This window comes from Mauremys mutica, chromosome 15 (assembly GCF_020497125.1).
Source record: "Mauremys mutica isolate MM-2020 ecotype Southern chromosome 15, ASM2049712v1, whole genome shotgun sequence".
Classification (NCBI taxonomy): Eukaryota; Metazoa; Chordata; order Testudines; family Geoemydidae; genus Mauremys; species Mauremys mutica.
In genome coordinates, this window is record NC_059086.1 from 27,552,199 (window position 1) to 27,570,966 (window position 18,768).

Genomic DNA, 18,768 nt, shown 5'->3' on the forward strand with positions numbered 1-18,768 from the left:
AGGGAAAATTCACAAGCCAAAACAAAAGAAAATCTAATGCATTTCTTTGCTATTACTATTTCTGCAATACTATATGCTTAGTCCAGATATGGCTTAGGGAGATGTATTTGCCCTGCCCTGGTTCCTTTGCTGACTCCAAAAGACACAGAAGAAACCTTCCCCCACAGATTTGAAAGTATCTTATTGGTCCTTTTGGTCAGGTGCCAACCAAGTTATCTGAGCTTCTTAACCCTTTACAGGTAAAAGAGGAATTAACCCTTTACAGGGTAAAGAGGGATTTTATGCTATCCTTAACTGTATGCTTATGACACACCCCAACAATCTTGACATTGGCTTAAAACTCATCGGATTTCCAGCAAATCACCAGTGTGAGGTCTTTATATTTGCCTGGGAGATTTGATCTTTGAGGGGGTGTCTCAAATCACATTTTCAGGCTTTTCTCCCGAAACATGAGGGTTATAAATTTACTTTTTTTGTAATGAATATTGAGTTTCTCACTAACTCCCCTGACTATCAGACCTGGGGCTTTATGTAGAACATCAAATGCCATGAGACTGGAACTAAAATTGTGAGACTTGGTGTCAGCACTTGCAGGGGCAGCCAGTGGGGCTGGTGGAGGAGAGAGCTGGGCTGGGCCATGGGGACAGAGCTCTGCATCAGTGTGATGATGAATTGGGGCCGTGTCACTCAGTTTGCATCTCTCTCTCTCTGTCCATGAGGAAATGTGTCCACGTATCTGATCGCATTGTCTCACTGCCTTCCAGTTGCATCTCTACTGAGGGACCAAAGGTAGGAGAAGATTATTCCCTCTCCTATCTAGTTTTCTTTCTGGGTCTCTTTTCTCTGCCTCACGGAAGGGCTGGCGGTCACTCCAGCATCTAGGCTGCGCTCAGCTTTCCTGTGATGGGGGAGGGAGCGGTTTCAGTCTGTTTGTTCTGGAGGAATTTTTGAAAAGGCCAGAGCAGGATGAACTCCCTGCTCAGGATGTGATCTGGGGTTATGGGGAGACAGTTTAAAGAAAGGCTTTGCCAGCGCTGTCTTCCCATCAAATTCACTGGCAGCAGAGTGACCATGTGTGAAAATTGCCTCGTGTGTGTGAAAGAATGAAAGTGACCCTGTTTTACACTTGGGGTGTCATGGTTGGTTGCCCACAAAGCAGCACTGACCGACCCAGCCAGTTCCTTAGAATCGGGTGCAATGGGCTTGGTCACAGAGACCCCTGGGGACTGTCACCTGATGTGCTGAGACTACTTCAGAGCCCATTTTCCTGCCAGCTTGGGACTTCAGAGCCCTGTCTTGTTGAGTCAGACACGCTAACCTGCTGCAACAGAAACCCAGGGTCTGAACCACATCCCCAAAGCTGTAGAATTAACTGAAAACAGCTTAGCAAGTACTTCTGTCTCCAGCACCCAGATACCCCAAATAAATCCGTTTTACTCTGTATAAAGCTTATACAGGGTAAACTTATAAATTGTCTGCCCTCTGTAACAGTGATAGATATGCACAGCTGTTTTCTCCCCCAGGTATTAATTACTTACTCTGGTTAATTAATAAACAAAAGGGATTTTATTAAGTATAACAAGTAGAATTTAAGTGGTTCCAAGTAATAACAGACAGAACAAACTATGTTACCAAGCAAGTCTAAGCCTAATACAGTAGGAAACTGAATACAGATAAATCTCACCCTCAGAGATGTCCCAATAAGCTTCTTTCACAGACTAGACTCCTTTCTAGTCTGGACCCAATCCTTTTCAGACCAACATTGTGGCTTATGGCCTGGGTCCAGCAATCACTCACACCCCCATAGTTACAGTCCTGTGTTCTAGTTTCTTTCACACATCTCTTTGGGGTGGAGAGGCCATCTCTTGAGCCAGCTGAAGACAAAATGGAGAGGCTTCCAGGACCTTTTATATTCTCCCTCTTGTAGGCAGAAAGCCCTTTGTTCTTCTGTGCACAATCACAGCAACAAGATGGAGTTTGTAGCCACCTGGGCAAGTCATATGTCCATGAATTATTCAGCTTTTTGCAGGCCAGAACCATTGTTTATATGTTAGTTTGAATGTTCCCAGGAAAGCTCAGATGTTAATTGGCATCTTCCAAAGTCCATGGTCCGTTAAGTGTTTCTTGATTGGGCGCTTACTGAGAATAGTCCTTTCTTAAGAAGCTGACCAAATGCTTCACTGAGGCTACTTAGAATCAAGCACATTGAGATACAAGTACATAGCCAATATTCATAACTTCAAATACAAAATTGATACACACATACATATAAATATGTATAAATATACATAGACAGCATAAATATACAGACAGCATAAATATAACCAGCAAATTACAACCTTTCTGTAAGTATCCGAGAGTAGCCGTATTAGTCTGGATCCGTAAAAAGCGACAAAGAATCCTGTGGCACCTTATAGACTAATGGACGTATTGAAGCATAAGCTTTCGTGGGTGAATGGCCACTTTGTCAGATGCATGTAGTGGAAGATTCCAGAGGCAGGTATAAATATGCAGGCAAGAATCAGTCTAGCGATAACGAGGTCAGTTCAATCAGGAAGGATGAGGCCCTTTTCTAGAAGTTGAGGTGTGAACACCAAGGAAGGAGAAACTGCTTTTGTAGTTGGCAAGCCATTCACAGTCTTTGTTTAATTCTGACCTGATGGTGTCAAATTTGCAATGAACTGAAGCTCAGCAGTTTCTCTTTGAAGTCTGGTCCTAAGTTTTTTTGTTGCAGGATGGCTACCTTTAAATCTGATATTGTGTGTCCAGGGACTCTGAAGTGTTCTCCTACAGGTTTTTGTATACTGCCATTCCTAATATCTGACTTATGTCCATTTATCCTTTTACATAGGGACTGTCCAGTTTGGCCGATGTACATAGCAGAGGGGCATTGCTGGCACATGATGGCATATTGGTGGACGTGCAGGTGAATGAACCAGTGATGTTGTAGCTGATCTGGTTAGGTCCTGTGATGGTGTCACTGGTGTAGATATGTGGGTGGAGTTGGTATTGGGGTTTGTTTCATGGATTGGTTCCTGAGTTAGAATTACTATGGTGCGGTGTGTGGTTCCTGGTGAGAATACACTTAAGGTTTGTGGATTGTCTGTGGGTGAGGACTGGCCTGCCTCCCAAGACCTATGAAAGTGAGGGATCGTTGTCCAGGATGGGTTGTAGATCACTGATCATGCGTTGCAGAGGTTTTAGCTGAGGACTGTAGGTGATGGTCAGTTTCCTTATTTCTTCATGCGGGTATTGTAGTTTTGAGAATGCTTGGTGAAGATCTTGTAGGTATTGGTCTCTGTCGGAGGGGTTGGAGCAAATGCACTTGTACCTCAGCGCTTGGCTGTAGACAATGGATTGTGTGGTGTGTCCGGGATGGAAGCTGGAGGCATGAAGGTAGGCATAGGTTTTCAGTATAGGGTGGTGTTAACGTGACCAGATCAACCACAACATTACCTGCACGTCCACCAATGTAATATACGCCATCATGAGATTTTTAAGGTCAGACTTGACAAAGCCCTGGCAGGGATGATTTAGTTGGGAATTGGTCCTGTTTTGAGCAGGGAGTTGGACTAGATGACCTCCTGAGGTCCCTTCCAACCCTGATATTCTATATTCTAGGTGACACAGGACTCTTTGTAACCTTCCTGTAGACACCTTACAAGTATAGGATCTTGGTTGAAACAATGATCTATATGGTCAAAGTTCATGTCAATAACATCACACTGGGTCTTTTCTTCTGGGGCAGGGCTGGGAGTGGCCAGGTCTGACTGGGAACCAAGGGTCTCCAGTCCATCCAGCTGCAGTGAGTAAAAGCCAACGTTAGCTCCATTGGTGCAGCTCATTTAGTGTCAGACTCGGCATGTCCACACACGGACTCGCCTCAAAACACCCACAGCGGGTTCTCTCACAGCGTCCATGGTTTCAGTGCAGGTCTGTGCATGGGGTGGCCGTAGTGCTCCCCTGCCAGTAGGGAGAGTTGGGCATCAGGGACACACACCAGTGGGAATACAGAGTGCACCATACGTGTGAACAACGCGTTGTGTAGAAGGGGCTCTGAGCTGATCACCTCTGCAGCACTGACCAGGGGACCAGCTCATTGAGGCCCCCAGGGAGCTGCTAAATGCTGCTGGCTCACTGTCTGCCCACCACAGCATCAGGGGGTTCTGTGGCACCCCTCTCCTCCCTCCAGACACAGAGACCCTGCAGGGACCCCTCAGATCGAGTCTAAGGGTCACTCCCCATTGCTCTGCAGCCAGAACCTGCCACTCAGGCCTCCCCTTGACTACTGCTCCCTTACCCATCTGCCCCTTTGCACCCTGAAAATCCTGCTGCAGCCCTTTAGAGGGCCACATGGCCCATACACTTGTACTAAACCCTGCCTGGCCTATGGTGGCCCCATGGCCCCAGAGCTCGGAGCCGATTCATCAGCTGAAAATTGCCCCAAGAGGGATTTCAGGAAATCAATATGGCCCCTGCCCAGATGGGCATGGTGGGGGGGAGTAGCCAGGGAGTCCATGGGGTGACCAGCTGAACACAGCGAGGGAAAAATACATGTGGAAGCTAGAGGCAGTTTCCAGGCTCTGCCAGTGTCCGGCCCAGCCTGGGTTCCCAGTGCAGCGACTCTGCCAATAAAAAAGTGGGGGCAGGAGACAGGAAGGACACGGCACACAGACTCTCCCCAACACTCAGCTGTGTATGTTCCCTGCATGCATCCTGCGCCTCTCCCAGCTGTACGGCTCTGAGCAGCTGCCTCTCCCCAAACATTCCCGCCCTCCCTCCTCCGGCCATATGACCAGCCTCTGCCCCTAAACACCCCACCCTGCCCTCCTGGGACGTGGGAGCTGGTTTGCAGGCAGGGCAAGAAGTAAAGAGCCTGGGGATGTGAAGTTGAATTTCCACACTATACAAAGACTTTATATTTGAGCCTTAATGATGAACATTCAGATTTCCAGCACTGACACATTGTGAGCAGACGTGGGCCAAAAATCCAGTTTTATTTGGGTGAAATATATACAAAGAAAATGAGTGTGAGCTGAATGGAGATGTACGGTCCTACCTGGATCTTTGAAAACAGAGAGAAAACACACGGCATCACTGATACCCCCTTGTCCTTTTTACTCCCCACAGGGAACGAGTCCAGCGCGACACCAGCAACACTCCTGAAGATCATATTGAATGTAAGAGCTTTTGGAGAGTATTGGGGTTACCAGGGTCACATGCACATGAGGGAGAAATGCAGGATTTGGGGGTAAATGTGTTATTGGTGGGGGCTGCGCTGATCCCAGATCAGACTGTCTGGCCAAGAGTTACAACAACAAAAGGCCTGTGATTAAAGTGAATGAGGAGAAAAAGTTCTTGGTGTCCCAGGGCTCGTGCATCTGAGTCCTTGAGGTTCCTTTGTCCCACCCTTTGCCTGTAATCCCTAGTCTTACATTGCCATAGCTTAGGGGACTGAGCCAAAGTGTTACCATTTCCCTTCCTTCATGGAAAGGGCACATCCCAGGGAAAGCTCCCATTGGAAAGTGTTCCACCCCCTTCACTGGGAGCTGGCTCTGCCCAGTGCTGACCAGTTCTTCCTGCTCTGTGCAAATGTGGACCAGAATGTGACAACACAGCAATAAGTCCCAACAGACTGTGCCTTGTCTGGCAATTGGTGCCCACCTGTTGCAGGTTTGTGAGGCCCAAGGCTGAAGGCCGAAATATGTACATGGGGGATACTCTTATCTCAGTGTGTGTGAGGTTGGAAGTATAAATAGAGAAAACTCTTGTTTAAAAAACCCTAAATGTGCAAGGTGTTTGGAAGCCCTGAGGAGTGCCACATCCCAGTGGGAGATTTAACCCCCTGAGAAGCACAGTCACACACAACCTGCCGGGCTCTGTTCCACTTAATTATAAATTAACCCAGCGAATCACTTAATCCTTGACCTGGTTGGAAAATAGGGTTCTTCTGTGGAACATTTAGATAAAAATGATTTTTCTTTAGTTTTTCTCATAATTTCTGTGGCAAATTTCAACTTTTCAGTGAAATACCAAAAATTGAAATATTTCAACTGAAAAAGAAAATATTTCAATTCAAGCTGGCGCAAGAATGCCTCGTGGGAGCTGTAGTTCAGGGGCTTCCTGCTCCTGGTCTCCTCTTTGAGCCGGGCTCTCTGGCTCTCCCAGGATGCACCATTTTCTCCCCTCATGGTGACGGTAGGCAGTACATCATGGGAGTCCCTGGCTGCGGTGCATCAGGGCATTTACAACCAAGTGACCATGTGTAACTGTCATTCTCTCCCCAGATGCCTCCGTGAATTGGGTGGGAAGCTCCAGGGTGAGTCTCAACTTTTATTAATGACAAAATGAAGTGATAGCAAAGAGCGATTTGTTTGCCTGATCCAGCTCGGCAGCGACCCCAGGGCTTGGGACATGGATTTACTCAGGATTCCCAGGCTTCAGGTTGTGTCTGTTCCCCTGGTCTCTCTGCTGAAGCCACAGATCTCCACCCAGGTAGCTGCCTCCCACATCTGCTGTTAGACCAGCCAGTCAGGCCCTGCCCCCCACAGACACGCATTCCAGAAAGAGGAAAACATCCTTCCCAAACTCCACATCACAGCAATGGGGGAGGATCGCCCACAACCTGAAAATCTATCCAGCTAGAGGGGCTTTCCCCACCAGCCTCTGCAATCAAACAACCAAGGCAGAGATGTTCAATATTTCAAAGTTCCCAAATTCTCTGGGAATTGGCCGTTCCTCCACAATGTTAATCACATGGGAATCAGCTCCAGTGAGATGGATCCTATTACTGAAGCCCAAGCACCACTCTCTCAGGTAACCCTCCACATCACGGGTCTCCCAAAAGGGAAGGAAGACAGGCAAGGGCTGAAATCCTGGGAGTTTCCTGTTGATTTCAGTGAGGGCAGGATTTCCCCCAATGGGTTTGTATGGGATGTCAGTGGGGTGTGCACAAGCTCACACTGCTAGCAGCAGCTGTGCAGTGGTGCTCACACCCTGGGTACCATGTTAGTGGCAGGGAAAGCTGCTAACACAGAGCTTCCTTCCCCCAATTGCTTCCTTATTTATCAATACTCCAGCTAGTATTAGGGTGACCAGATGTCCCAATTTTATAGGGACAGTCCTGATTTTGGGGTCTTTTCCTTATATAGGCTCCTATTACTCCCACCTGCTGTCCCTATTTTTCACACTTGCTGTCTGGTCACCCTAGCTGGTATTGTTGTAACCCTTTTGCCAGGTGAAGTCAGCAGCAACCAGGGCCAGGTTCAATATCTAGGGGTTCCTCTTCAACACTACAACACAGAACTAGCTTGAGCCCTCATGTAGTTACATGGGAAAATTACACACCACCCCTGCATGCCTCTGAGAGGCAAAACTTCCCCTCTAGCAAGCACAGAGTCTGAGTGTAGAAAATAAACTTTTAATAAAAGGAGGGAAGTCACCCAATATTAACTTGGCAAAATGCCACAAGCAAGCTTCATAAATGTAAAATCATGAGCCAGACACCCACCCAGAGTACGTTGGGCAGAGACTTTTTGCTTCTGGTCCTTGAGTCCAACAACCAAAAGTTCCTTTAACATGTCCCTCCCTTCTCCCTCCACTCCACTCCACTCACTCTTCTTGTCCTTGGTCAGTGAAGACCCCGAGTTCAGGGGTGCATCTGCAGGAGTTCCTCTCCCACCTTGGTAATTCGGCGGCGGGGGGGCCCCCGCCGCAGGTCTTCGGGGCACTTCGGCGGAGGGTCCAGGAACGGAAGGGCCCCCCGCCGCCGAAGACCCCGGGCCCCCGGAATCCTCTGGGCGGCCCTGTGATTTGCATATCCCCCTCTCTTCTACAAAACTAGCCCTGCCGATATAAAAGTTTCATTGTCATGTCTCATCACTAGAGAAATTTTGTTCTTAAGCTTGGGGCAAACAAATTAAAGGATCTCAGAGAGATGGAGTCTCATTCACTTTCCAGAGATTTTCCTAGTATTACACTGGCTGCTCTTATACTAACAAACCGGGTTATCTCTTAGCGCTTTTAATAAATGACTCTAGGAGAGGGTACTACTTACTTGAACACTATCAAAATTTTATGTATTGATTCCCCTTTTGACCTATGCAACTGGCCAATATTTAGAGTCTTGTGGGTTGTTCTGTTGAGAGTAGAAAGTGATGACAGAGTTAGGTATGTTGGTTGATTCAACCCCACGTATTTATAAAGACTCAACAGAGTGCTGTTTCCCTGAGCACAACAGCAACCAAACAACAGGAGGCAATTTCTGTGTGCCTGGCTCCAAGCCTCTTTCCAGCCAGCGCTCTGCCCCAAAGCCCCTGCATTTGTTATCAGACCATGAAGAAATCCATTGGACTACATGGCCCTGCCACTCCCAGCTTTGCCTATGGTCTTGTCCTTGTGGGGTGGTTTCCCATTGCTTCAGCAGGAACTTAACAAAAGGGCATTTAATGCTTACCGTATTCAGCCTGAATGGAAGGTGCTTATCACAGCCAACAATTCAACAATGTGCTGCAATTGCCCATAGATTAATGACACACTTGTTGGGAGCCAGCCAGTCTCCCGGATAAGAGTAGTGTACTAAACAGTTCATAGAACCATTATAAATATCACCATTAATAACATCAGTAAAAAGAAGAATCCTTATTTCAGGTAAGAACACCCCATCGCAAGGAGAACCTGGCACTATTTCTAGAGTGTCAGCTGACATGGAGAAAGGGAGAAGGGCTCCTCTGCCCAGCTGGCAGGTGTAAAGGAAAAGTCCATCTGCTCTAACTGGGTGGGCAGAAAAGGGCCAGACCAAGACTGCGGAAGGGGGGTTGATGTAGGAAGTGGGGCCATTCGTTTTTCCCAGCCTACATGCCCATTAGAACTGCTTCTCATGTAAGTACGGCAGTGCTGTCTGACGGACATTTTCTGGCTTCATTTCCCTGGCTTTAGACTGGCTTAGCAGAAAAGGTGACAGAGATGTAGTAAACTGTGATCACTAAAAAATTACTAAACTGTGATTTTATCTTAAAGCATCCACCACCCCAGAGAGAAGAGACACCAACATACACAACCATTGCTTTGCAGCGGGACAGATGTCATTAATACTCCACTTGCTGAAATGCAGGACTTGTCAGTGTGCAGCTGCATCACAGAACTTCCCAAAATCAGAGGCAACTGTAGGGGCCAGGCAGCAAGGACATGAGGGACTTTCTCTGGAGTTATGCATTTGATTTTTCCTTCCTAAGTGACGTAAATTGTACTTGTCTTTCTTGAGTTTCATCTCATTTGATTTTAGACCAATTTTCCAATTTGTCAAGGTCATTTTAAATTCTAGTCCGGTCCTCCAAGGAGCTTGCAACCCTTCCCTGCTCACGCTCATCTGCAGATTTTATAAGTATACTCTCCACTCCATTATTCAAGTCACTAATGAAAATATTGAATAATACCAGACCCAGGACCACAGTGTGTGGGATCCCTCTAGATACACCCTCCTAGTTTGACAGTGAACTATTGATAACTGCACTCAGTGAATAGTAATTTCATCTTCATCACATTTCCCTAGTTTGCTTCTAAGAATGTCATGTGGGATTGATTCAGAAGTCTTGCTAAATATAAGGGTATATCCTTTCTATTGCTTCCCCCCATCCACTAGGCCAGTAACCATGTCAAAGAAAGAAGCTAGGTTGGTTTGTCATGATTTGTTCTTGAAAAATCCATGCTGGCTATTCCTTATAACCCTGTTATCCTCCAGGTGCTCACCCTGATTGTTTGATAATTTGTTCCAGTATCTTCCCAGGTATGGAAGTTAGATTGACTTGTCTATAATTCACTGGTTCCCATTTCCTTTTTTAAAGATAGGTGCTATGATTTCCATCCTCCAGGCCTCTGGAAGTGCAGGGGGGAAAAACAAGCACATTGGCTAATTGCTTTTGATACCCTTCTTTGAACCCAGGCAGACAGAGCACAATGGATTAGCAATCCAGTGCCTTAGCTACTCAATTACTTTATTGTCCCAAAGGCCCCTTTGCCACCAGCTGTGCCTTGGTCGGCCAAGGTCAGGCACCTAAGCCAGGGTAGAGAAAACATAGCAGGAAAGACGTGCAAGCAGCCCCGTGGTGTAGAGGGATCATGAAAGAGTTCTCTTCTTGTAAACTGGGTTTAAGTCCTACCTGGTGCAGGAAGTGCTGTGATATTCAATTCGTGGGGAGTTTTCTTATTTTGAAAACTGTGAGGCTTAGCTGGGCGAAGAGGCACAGAAGAGCGAGCCAGTGGCTGCCTCCAGCAAAAGAAGAAGGGGTGGCCAACAACCAAAGGGGAATTCGAACATGTGTGCAGCGCACAATAGATTATTACTCTATTGCCTTCCTCACTCAGCCATCTTGGGTGATGTGGTTATGAGCTTGGTATCCCTCCAGACCACCCCTATTTTTCCTTCTCTACAGTCACATGGGCACCTGCTCTTGGGTGACTAAATGACAAATGTGTGAAAGATGCTCCATTGGGAAAGAGGCAGCTGAGGAATTAAGACTGAATATTTGTATTAGGCCTGGGTGGGTTTGAATCCCACCTTTGTTGCTAGCCAGCCTTTCCTTTGGCAGTGGTGAGCACTGGCTCCTTCCTCTTCAGGCCAGGGGGATGGATTCTTCCTAAAAGAGGAGGAGCCCATGAGGTCTCACCCCCTCCGTGGCCATGTCCCTGCCCCTCTCTTTCCCCCAAGGCCTGGCCCCTAGCCCCTCCACCTGCCCGCTTGAGGGGCCCAAGAGTAGTCCCCGGCCTGTGTCCCCATCCCCAGTTCACCCACCTAGGGCAGATGGAGAGTCCATGGTTCCCCACAGATGCCCACGTGGCTCTTACCCCAACTCAGTCCAAGCTTCTGGCTTGGCTTAGGGGCAGGGGGACTTGGGGGCTGAAGAACCACAGTGAGACCATGGTAAAAGCTGCAAAAATTGGGCTGGCCAGGCCCATCCACTCGCAAATGTGAGATGGCCATGGCCCCTTGTCCTCCTCTGCCTCCCCCGATTGCAGCACCCCAGCTTCAGGCTCTCACTACCCCAGCATGACAGGAAAAAAATGGTTGTAGCCCAGTAGGTCCCAGGACAGCAGAGCTGTGTAGCTGGACTGTGTCTCTTTCACCAGCAGAAGTTGGTGCAATAGAAGGTTTGACCTCACCAGCCTTGTCTGGCTAATAAAGAACCAGACACACCCAACAAACTTGGGGCCCCACAGCCCCTGGGCCAGCTGGACTCCAGGCGAGCTCACAAAGGTGGGAATTTTGCCTGGTGCCTCTCCAGCGCTGGCGCCTCAGCAGGCAGAGCCCGTCTCTTCCCCACGCTCGCACGGGTGTCTGGCCGCGGCTGAGCAATGCCAGTGTAACTCCCGTGTTTGCATTTCAGGGCGCAGTGACGTCACTAGGGGAACAAACAGTCAGGGGCTACGTGGCCCTTTGCTCTGTGGGCTGGAGACTTGCTGGAGCCTGGCGGGGCCCTGCTGGGATGGGCCGAACCCTCCAGCCCTGGGTGCTGCGAGCTCGGGGGATGGGCCGGAGCCGCCTGCAGCGACTTGGGAAACGTCTGTGGGGGGAGGGGCCTGGCGAGCAGAGTCAGCGACGGGACCGTCAAGGGGGGGAACAGCCAACTGCCACCTGGGGGAATGGGGGGAGCCCAACTGTCACCTGGGAGGGTGATGGGGGGAGACCAATTGTCACTTCGGGGGGTGGCAGAAGAGAGAGGGGGAAGGGGGAGCCCAACTGTCCTGAGGGGGGATCTCAATGTCTGTGTGGTGGTGGTGGGGGGAGTGGTCAGGAAAAGTCCTCAGATAAGTGGAGGACAGTGGGATGGAGGGAGGGGACGAGGATTGGGCAGAGGGAAGTGGGGTAGAAATGGGGAGGGGAGGAGAAGGGAAGGAGGTGGAGATGGGGGAGGAGAACAGGGGATGGAAAGGGATGAGGCGAGAATGAGGGGAGGGGAGAGGAGCAGGATAGAAACAGGGGGTGTGGGGTGGGAGAGCCCTGATAGGGCCAAGGCGAGCCACCCCCTTTTGGTCCCCGGGCTCCAGTGGGTCTCCCTCCCAAAACACATAACTCTGCTCCTGAAAGTATAATCAAAGCCCCCGTCTTTCGCAGCTCCCCTCATCGTGGGTCAGAGATCCACTGACAGGGAGGGCGCTTGTAGCAGGTGATCACTTATGTCACATGGGGTATGCTGGGAGCCCCAAGTGACAGAGGTCAGAGGAATCCGCTGGGAGTTGTATAGCAGAGCACCCCCCTCCCATGCTGCCTTCAGAGGACATGAGCCCCACCCTGACGCTGCAGGGCACATCCCTGAGCCGAGCAGCCACTCCAGGCTCAGTATCAAGAGTTTCATCCATTATTGATGGGTGTTTTTCTGCAGATGTTGGTGCTGGGTTTACAGGTTTCTGCAATATGCCTGAGTCTGTGTGTTATTGAAGGGTCAGTTGTGGCTGGGTGAATAATTGATGTTTTGGTCCAGCAGCAAACTGGAAACTCAGAGCAGGTATTTGAGTTGGTCCCATACATGTTTGGAATTAGTCAGGAAATCTGGTAAGTCTGTTTTGGGTTGTAGAAAATATTTAATTCAGGGCAGCTTCCGAACAGTGCCTGCCCCTCCCAACCTTTGCTCAGGGGTGAGGGCCCTTGCCTGGGATGTGGGAGACCCACATTTGCAATCCCACTTTGGAGCAGGGTCTTGAACTCTGGGCTGTGCTGCTCTCAGGTGGAGGCTGTTCCACTTTGCATAACTACTTAAATATTACTTGGGCCAAAGTGTCAGCGAGTGAGAACAACTCTATAGGCTGGGGATTGAGGGGCTCACCTGGGTGGTAGGAGCTATGGATTCAAATCCCTCCTCTGAACAAGGAGAAAGAAGTTTTGAGTCAGCATCTCTTAGCTCCTGAGTGCCTTAATCACGAGGCTGGAGAATCATTCCTCATGCTCTTTGTTCCAAAGAATAGCAAATTATTAGTTGCTATTAAACTATCAAACACACACTTCTGAAGCTGGCTTTAAAAATATATTAAAATCCTTTGCCCAACTAAAACTAATTGGGTCAAATTCGTGAATAGTTTTGGGTTGGCCCAAACTGCATTTTTCAGCAAGTAAAGTATTCATGCAGAAATTTCTGCCCAGCTCTATTTGAGGACATAAACTGGTTCATTGTTGTAGGGTTGTTGCTGAGTGCCAGGACCGCACACAAAGGGGTTTGTTTGAAAGCTTGTGACTACTGGGGTTGCATTTTGATCTATTTTCGTAGGAGCATCCATGAGCCCTGGGACACTTTCCATGTGAGATTGTTATTGTAGGGTTGTCCATAGGTACTGAGGCTACTCATATGTTAGGGCTGCATGCATACTGCTTTGTTATCATAGGGTCTTTTTGTGAGCTCTGGGGACCACTACCAATGGCTTGTTATTGTAGGATTGTTTGTGAATTCTGGAGCTGTTGTCACACTAGTTTGTTATTGTAGGGCAGCTTGAGAGTGCTTTGGATGCGATCACACTGATTTATTATTGTCCGGTTGCTTATAAGTGCTGGGGCTGGAGTTGTACTGGATTGTTATTGTAGGGTTGCTCATGAATGCTGGGTGTGTTGTTAATAACAACAGTGAAGTGGAATAAGAACCCCCAGTTATCTCCCTGTGTAAATTGCCACCTTGCTCAGAGTGAAACCCCCATGTGGGCTGAGGCTGTTCTATGGGGCAGGGGAGGTGACTTCACTGCTGCATGGAGACCTCCCTGTATTTCTCCGCTTTGTTTGCCAAACTCTGCCCCAGAGCATAAGAACATAAGAGCGGCCATACTGGGTCAGACCAAAGGTCCATCTAGCTCAGTATCATGTCTTCCAACAGCAGCCATTGCCAGGTGCCCCAGAGGGAATGAACAGAACAGGCAGTCATCAAGTGATCCATCCCCCGGTGCCCATTCCCAGCTTCTGGTAAACAGAGGCTAGGGACACCATCCCTGACCAGAAGCAGAAACTCCTTGTCTCCTCCAAAGTCATCCCTCAGGGGGCTGGTTTTTTTTATAAACCCCACTGCTGTGATAAGGGCAAGCCTGCGGCTTTGGGGCCTTCCCCCCTAAAGAGCCCTCTATTTCTCCTAGAGCAGATTGAGTGAGCAGCTGAAGCAATCCATAGCCAGGGTCTCCCTCAGATCAAGACCCCCGTGCCCCCACTTTGACATGTGACTGAGGGGAGTGGGAGCAGTCGCAGTGGCAGACACACCCTGAATGTGCTGCCGAATTTTAATTTGATGTTAAAAAATGTGGCGTGGCAAAAATGGCTACAAAATGAGAGAGAGAGAGAGAGAGAGACCCAGGACCCAGATCTCTAGGATGACAAACCCCATTCTGGTCATTTACTGCACCAATCACCTTTCAGAGTGACTAACACAGGCTGGGTTCTCATATTTCTATTCAACATAAGCCATACCTCTCCCAGAGCTGGAGTAAAAGCCACATTTCTTGATAAACCATATTCTACAGCTGACAAGGGAGCACTTGTGTAACCTGTTGAGAATGGGTTTGTCCCGTCCTCCAGGAGCTGGTCTAAAAAGAAGCTTCATGTGGTTCAGATAACAAGGGCCTGAACTTGGTGTCTGTCACTTAAGGGTTCAAGCCATGTTGCTGGTCTACATTGGGGTGACTGTCTTCATGTTCTGGGTTTGTACAGCGCCTGACACAATGCGGTTTTGGTCTGTGACTGGCGTCCTAGGCGCTATTACACTGCAAATAATAATAGTGGTCTGGCTTTCTGGGATTCACACAATGAGGAGCCCACTTCAACACAAGCTTTGTAGTTAAAAATTATGATAATCTGTAATTATGATATAAATCACCAAAATACTGCACCTGAATGACTTTGCTGGCTAGATCTGTGTATGGGGTACATTCACAGATGGCCACTAAAGTGCATTGCTGTCCCCTGAGGGGATGGCCCCCTCCACCAAGAAAGTAACCCTGAGAGGACGGGCTGGGGAGAGGGTGCCCCCTTTCCTGCCTGGGAAAAGTGAAAGTGTTTTTGGTCAGGGGCACCAGCAGCAGGAGGGGAGCCACCTCCGTCCCCTCACCCAGCAAGAGACACCTGTGCTGCTGTTAGTGAACTCGTGCCTGTGTCATCATTCCAGGCACTCTGCCTGCTTTGGCCACCCCACCAAGAAGGAGACGCACAGTCCTGCAACACTGGGGACAGGAGCCCTGGCGTCAGCCACTAGCAGGGAAGGAAAATGGCAGATGACAGCAGGGAAGAGGGAGACAGGCAGCAAGGAGCCCCAGCATGGGAAGACTCAGACTACAATGCCCAGTTTTTATGCCTGAAAAATTTCCAGGGGTTGAGGGTGAGTGGGGCGCCTGGATAGAGCTAAATCAAATTAAGTCCACTTAAATTCTGAATAAGAGCATCCACACGGGGGTTTAATATTATTTAATTAATCCACTTTAAAAGGATTACCTTTCCTGAGTGACCCCATGTATAACAGCAGTAGGTTCATATTTTCTAGCTTATTTTTGTAGACCTAAGGGTGAGAAATTTGCTTTTATTTCAAAATGAAAGTTGAGATTCTCATTTAATCGATCCCATGACTCCAGGAGCTGGGGATTTAAGAAAAAAAACATAAAATATTGCAAATCTCATGATAAAATTCCACATGTTGGCAACACTGTATTATCCTGATGCTGTGTGTTATAAACCTGCTGCTATGTGCTCCTAGCTATTGAGGGTTATTGTGAATAAGGGTCTGGAACCATTATTGTTAGCTTTTGGGGCCCAGCTGGACAATTTGTACCTTGGGGTGTCATAAATATAAAGGGAAGGGTAAGAACCCTCCTGTGTACAATACTATAAAATCCCTTATGGCCAGAGACACCAAAATCCTTTTACTTGTAAAGGGTTAAGAAGCTCAGGTAAGCTGGCTGGCACCTGACCCAAAGGACCAATAAGGGGACAAGATACTTTCAAATCTTGGGTGGAGAGGGAGGCTTTTGCTTGTGCTGTTTGTTTTGGTGGTGTTCACTCTTGGGACGTGTTAAGTCCTTGGGGCAGCCGGTGTAGGAAACAATCACTTGAGGCCAGAGAGCAGACAGCTAACCAAAACCTCCATTTTATTTACAGAAACAGAGAGCTCACTCAGCCGGTTGAAACCGGCTGAGCTATCCCTTAATAGTCTAACTCAGTTGCCATAGTAACAAAACCCATGACAACCAAATACACAACAGGACTAAGAGGGACCAGACATCAATCCATGCTCTCCAAATCTTTCTGAACAAGTCTCTCATGTTTCAAATTTGTAAGTAACAGCCAGGCAAGGCATGTTAGGTTTATCTTTGTTTTCTCAACTTGTGAATTTTTCCTTTGTTAGAGGGAGGTTTATCCCTGTTTTGTTGTAACTTTGAACTAAGACTTAGAGGGGGTTCCTCTGGGATCTTTAAATCTGATTACCCTGTAAAGTTATTTTCCATCCTGATTTTACAGAGATGATTTTTACCTTTTCTTTTTAATAAACTCCTTCTTTTAAGAACCTGACTGATTTTTCCATTGTCCAAAGACCCAGGGGTTTGGGTCTTTGATCACTTTGTAACCAATTGGTGAGGAGATTATTCTCAAGCCTCCCCAGGAAAAGGGGGGTAAAGGGGGGTATTTTGGGACAAGAGGAACTCCAAGTGGCCCTTTCCCTGTTTCTTGTTAAATCATTTGGTGGCGGCAGCATACCAGGTTTTAACCTAAGCTGATAGAAATAAGCTTAGGGGTCTTTCACGCAGTCCCCACATCTGTACCCTAGAGTTCAGGGTGGGTAAGGAACCCTGAGGGAGTTTATTTCCAATTTATCATGTTTAATATGTTGTTTCAGTGCCAAAAAAGGGAAAAGCCCCATGTCTCATTCCCAGCTCCATTGGGGCAGCCAGTTCCCCCAGCATGGGGCTGGATTGGCGCCTGAATCCCGTATAGGGAAAAAGCTCCATATCCCAGTGCCCTGAGCCTCCCAACCCACACTGAAGTTTCATTTCTGGCTGACACTGGAGGGTTGAAGCCCTGGGTCTCTGGTGTCTGTTTTTAGCTGACACTGGTGTGAGATTCCCTGCTTGGTGTCAGGGTGTTGTTAGAACTTAGGGGAACAGAATCAACGAGAGGAAGAGAGAAAGGTTCCTCTTGAGAAACCAGCCATTTCCTAATGCTGAATTTCAGGAGAAGCCGTTGTGTGGGTGGCCACAGGGATGTTACGTAGGTGCTAATGGCAGGGGAGGTGTCTGCTAGACAGTGTCTGGTGCAGTCATCTCAGCTCCATGGAATGGAGAAGTTCATGAAACCCTGGAGCAGAGTAAAAAAACCAAACTTGCACAGTTGCAATTATAGCTTTGGTCAGTAGATGGCAGCATTAATGTGTATCTGGAAAAAATAGGCAGGGTGGGTGATGTAATATCTTTTATAGAACCAATTTCTGTGGAAAGAGAAGCTTATGAGTTTACATAGAGTTCTTCAGGTCTGGGCATGGAAATACATGGAAACAATAGGTAAGGTGGAGTAAGAGAACACGCAGAGCCAAAATTTAGATTTTTGAGGATTTTCAGCAAAGATTATATAGGGTTAGCCTTTTTACAACTAAGCTACAAAGAATGAAAGGAATTAAGTTAATGTTTTAGGAATTAATTTTATAAATGTTTATAATTATAATAATAGCCGCTTATTTTTTACTAAATAGCAAGGCTATAATTTACATATTATTTTAGCTACATATAAATATAAAGAAAAATAATAGAAAAAATAAATTTAAACAGGTTCATTTTCACAAATTGTGAGAAGTAATGTAGAGTTCTAAAAGCTTAGATTGCTTTCATCTGTGTTTTAGTTAGTCTTTGTTTATTAATTTTATATAGTTTGCTGAGTGAAAAGCACTATAAAATATTTTTTTCTCTTGTTTAGCTGAAATTCATGCATACTTTTTCTCCTCTGCAGGACTGTGGAGTTACTTAGTTATCTAATTCACTAATTAATTAGTATTAAGTAAAAAAAATAAAAAATAGATTATTTTTCTTTAATATTACATTTAAATAAGACAAGAGTTGGTGAACCAGACTTGTTAAGAGAATTTGACTAAAATTAAGTTACATTTAAGGTATACAATTAAAATGAAAGAAGTTAGTTTTCTCTCCCTCCCTCTCTTTTTAATCAGGGCTTTGGAGCTTTGCTCTGGATCTGCTCTAGCTCCAGGCAAAAACCTGCAGCTCCACTGCTCCAGAGCTGCTCCACACTCCAGATCCGGGCTCTGCTCCAAAGCCCTGTGTTAACATTGCTCGTGTGTCTCTGTTGGAAAATCAACACTAGCATTAATTTGCTGCAAAATAATTTAGAGCTAAACACCTTGCCTTTTGCTCCTGTGGCTGAGCTTCGCCCAGCCCATGCAGGTCACATGGTTTTCTGTAAAGCAGCTGCCTTGACTACTTGCTTAAAAGGAGATTGTGTCCAGCTACAGGGAGCCTACTGAGCATGCCTCAAATTGTTACATCCAATTTCATAACGTGTGGGTGTGCAATGCCACCTATGCATCTGCCTAGCAATAATGCCTCAGACACAACTTATTCCTCTCCCCCGCCTCTCTAAATCTTTTACAGCGATATCTCCCTGTTAGGCACATGGGTTACACTCCCAGTCTGACAGCTGAATCCCAAGGCTCCACTGAGACAGAAGAATACCCAGCTAAGGAATATTGAAGCAGCAACAGAGACCTTGGTTCCTTGTCCAGCGCTGGGCCACTGAGCCCCAACTGCATTTTGTCA

The 18,768-nt window shown here is 47.3% G+C and overlaps 1 long non-coding RNA gene across 1 annotated transcript; it reads left to right on the forward strand.

Moving 5' to 3' along the window:
* The first annotated feature begins 718 nt into the window (after positions 1-718).
* On the forward strand, positions 719-6,316 carry LOC123350077. Its single transcript, XR_006573707.1, has 3 exons — positions 719-789; positions 5,131-5,180; positions 6,288-6,316. It is a non-coding gene; the product is annotated as an uncharacterized LOC123350077 (long non-coding RNA).
* The last annotated feature ends 12,452 nt before the right edge of the window (positions 6,317-18,768 follow it).